We start from the raw sequence: 4,060 nt of genomic DNA on the forward strand, positions 1-4,060 counted from the left end.
ATCTTAGCGCGGCTGGTTGCCGGAAGCAGTTACCCTAGGGGACCCTTTAGCCCCCTAATTTGGGACTGAGTGGCCTCGGTCCCAAACTTATCCTTGGCAATTTCCATGGAATTCCATTGCCCTAGGGACTTCAGCGGAATACTATCCTGTGCCTTCGGCCATCTCGGATTATCCAAGGATAAAGCTTGCGGTAGCCAGCGGGGCGGGATGCATGGAGTATGTTTTCTTTACTATTTCAACCTCTGTGCATCACACCCTTTATCAAGTTCAAATTAATGATCAATGTTAACTTAGCTTAAGAGCCATTCTTATGACTCCCCCATACTCATTTTCTCTTTCTTCCACAGGAGGAGCAGATGAAGTGTGACTTCGACTTCTGCGCTGTGAAACGCCCGCACTTCTACGGGCATACGGCTTGCAGGACTCATGCCCCTTGTGCTAACAAGAAAGGGGATTTGAAATTCTGGGACCCGCTCAACTGTACTGTCTGCCAGGCTCACATATCTGATGGCTTCCATAACCCTCCCTCAGCGGAGGTCAGGGACATTTCTCGAGAGAAGCTACGCAAATGGGTGAGTGGCTCTCAGAAGAATGCCACCGGACCGTACCTGGCCACTGAAGAATTGAGGTCACTTCTGTTCCCAAAGGCCTCCCCTGATTCTGTGGTGCCCAAGGATTTGATCCCCACTGTCCAAATTACGGTGGAATCTGATGTAGTCATGGCCCAGTCCATGCACGAGTGCCGCCTAGTTTCCGATGATGACGAACACATGTCGGATGTCTCGGAGGGTACGGAGAAGACCCTTATGGCTCCAGGAGCTGAAGATGATGAAGACCAGGTGGAATACGCCGAGTCGGAGCAAGTGGTCGCTCCTCCTTCCATCACCGCCCTTACTCCTACACCGACGAAAGTGTCTCTCCCGTCTACCTCCACGACCCCGGAACCCTTACCATCCACCCAAGAGATGCTCCGGTTGATTAAAGCCGTCATGGACGACAAGCTGAAGGAGAATCAGGAGTTCATCAGGTCCATGATAGGATCCAAAGAACCGAAGAAGATCTCGGTTAAGGATCTCCCCGCTTGCTCTCATGCCAACCCATGGAGGTATGCTGAGCATATGGTGATAGCGACCGGCAGAATCTTCGTCAGTGACAAGATCGGCTCGGTCCCCCTGGAAGACGTGGAGTTCTTCCCAAATTTTGAGGCCTACCCGGACTGTTACGTCCGACTTCGCTCTGAACCTGCCTCTAAAGAAGAGACCGAACCGAAAGAAGAGATAGTGTTCTATCTCGCGAAGGCCCAGGCTATGCTAGCCAACACGTTCAAAAGTAGGGGTTTTACCTGCTCTAAGCTTCCGGCCCTGAGCAAGAAGCACCCTACCTACGTCGCACCCGAGGATGCAGTACTTCCATTCATGGAAAAGGCCTTCGCTGCGTGCCTCAAGGCTGTGGAAGAGGGAAAAGCCTGCCCTGCACTGGAGGAGTGCAGACCCTTCTCCATAGTTACTCCCCCCGACGCTCGACACTGGAAGGACATCCAGCATACTTTTGTCGTGGGATAGCTAGATCCTGACGTCGCCGGACGTCAGTTTAATGAAGACCTCCCGAAACTTAACGATCACCTCCTTCGTCGGGAACAAGATACGAAGGAGAGGCTCGCAGCATCCATGTCCCACCTGGTCCAACTTGACATTATGGCCTGTGACACCAGAGTACCAGACCACTACATGGTACTTGCCAAATCCCACATGGCAACCCTGGTGAAGGACATGTACCACTTCATGAAGGCTCGGAGAGCCTGTCGTGAATTCGTGTTTGCAGGTGCCACTGTGAAACACGAACCCCGGAGGCTGATTTACTCCAACATCTGGGGCAAACACCTCTTTCCTTCTGACCTTGTGAAGGAGATCACCGACAAAGCCGCCACGGAGAATAGGAACCTTCTCCACAAGTGGGGCATGTCAAAAAAGAGGAAATCCTCTCAGGACGACAGACCTCAACCTGAGAGGAAATCTTCAAAACAGAAACCCCAGCAACGTCAACCAAGACGTCAGTTTCCGGGACCCGCTACCTCCCAAGTGGCAGCTCAGCCACAACAGACCTTTCAACTGTCACCCAACCGGTATTGTTACAGTCACCGGTTTTCACCCCTGCTTTCGAGCAACAGACGACTACCTTTCGTCCCAAAGGTAGAGGCTCAAACAGAGGTGCAGGCAGAGACGCGTCTCGCCGTCCCTCCAGAGGCAGAGGAGGAAAGGGAGCTAGCGGCCGAGGCAGCAAGCCTTCGGGACACCAGAAGCAATGAAGTGCTTCCGGTGGGAGGAAGACTCCGCCAATTCCAGGATCGTTGGACCTTCGATCCCTGGGCACACAGCATCGTCAAGAAGGGTCTAGGCTGGAGTTGGACTCAACCACCCCCAACATTCCAGCAGTTCTTCCAACAATCAACCCCCCTTCTGGAAGAATATGTCCTAGATCTCTTGAACAAGAAGGTGATAAGGAAGGTAAAGTCCACCAGGTTCCAAGGGAGACTGTTTTGTGTCCCCAAGAAAGACTCCGACAAACTCAGAGTCATTCTGGACTTATCCCCCCTCAACAAGTTCATAGCGAACGACAAGTTCAAGATGCTAACTCTTCAACAGATAAGGACCCTTCTGCCTCGAGGTTCTTACACGGTCTCCATAGACCTGGCGGATGCCTACTGGCACGTTCCGATGAACCATCACGCTTCCTCCTACCTAGGATTTCGACTCCAAAGGAAAAGCTACGCCTTCAGGGCCATGCCCTTCGGCCTCAATGTGGCCCCTCGGATCTTCACAAAGCTGGCGGACGCCATAGTACAACAGCTCCGCCTCCGAGACGTCCAGGTGATGGCCTACCTCGACGATTGGCTAGTTTGGGCTCCATCGTCGAGGATTGTGTAAAATCCTGCAGCAAAGTCACCCAGTACCTAGAACACCTGGGATTCAAGATAAACGAGAAGAAATCTTGCCTCTCTCCAGCTCAGAAGTTCCAGTGGTTAGGAATCCAATGGAACCTTCAGTCACACCGCCTTTCCATCCCCCAGAAGAAAAGGAAGGATATAGCATGGTCTGTCAAGCGACTACTGAAATCCAAACGGATCTCAAGACGCCAGCAGGAACGAGTTCTAGGCTCTCTACAGTTCGCCTCAGTAACAAACCCAGTGCTTCGTGCACAGCTAAAGGATGCCGCGGGAGTCTGGAGACGTTCTGCATCCATCGCTCGAAGAGACCTCACGAGACGGCTCCCAAAAAGACTTCGACTTCTCCTCAAGCCGTGGTCGGAAGCAAAGGCCCTGAAAAGGTCCATTCCTCTTCAACACCCATCTCCATCACTCAACATCCACACGGACGCTTCGCTGGAGGGTTGGGGAGGTCACTCCCACCGAAAACAGGCTCAAGGCACTTGGTCTCCCCTGTTCAAGACGTTCCACATCAACATCTTGGAGGCCATGGCGGTCCTTCTAACTCTGAAGAAACTATCCCCGCCTCCTTCGATCCACATTCGTCTAACCCTAGACAACTCGGTGGTAGTTCGATGTCTCAATCGCCAAGGCTCAAGATCGCCCCAGATAAATCAGGTGCTTCTCCCAATCTTCCGTCTGGCAGAGAAGAAGAAATGGCACCTGTCTGCAGTTCACCTACAAGGATTCCGCAACGTGACAGCGGATGCTCTATCTCGGACAAACCCGATAGAGTCGGAATGGTCTCTAGACGCAAGATCATTCTCCTTTATCTCTCACCAAGTCCCAGATCTTCAGATAGATCTCTTCGCATCGAGCGACAACAATGAACTTCCTCGGTATGTGGCCCCGTACGAGGACCCCAAGGCAGAAGCAGTGGATGCCATGTCACTGGACTGGAACAGATGGTCCAAGATCTACCTGTTCCCTCCCACCAACCTTCTGCTGAAAGTCCTCTCCAAGCTGAGAACCTTCAAAGGGACAGCGGCCCTAGTGGCTCCCAAGTGGCCCCGGAGCAACTGGTATCCCCTGGTCCTGGAGCTGCAGCCCAAGCTGATCCCTCTCCCGGGCCAGCTC

The sequence above is a fragment of the Palaemon carinicauda genome, chromosome 16 (assembly GCF_036898095.1).
Source record: "Palaemon carinicauda isolate YSFRI2023 chromosome 16, ASM3689809v2, whole genome shotgun sequence".
In the NCBI taxonomy this organism is placed as follows: domain Eukaryota; kingdom Metazoa; phylum Arthropoda; class Malacostraca; order Decapoda; family Palaemonidae; genus Palaemon; species Palaemon carinicauda.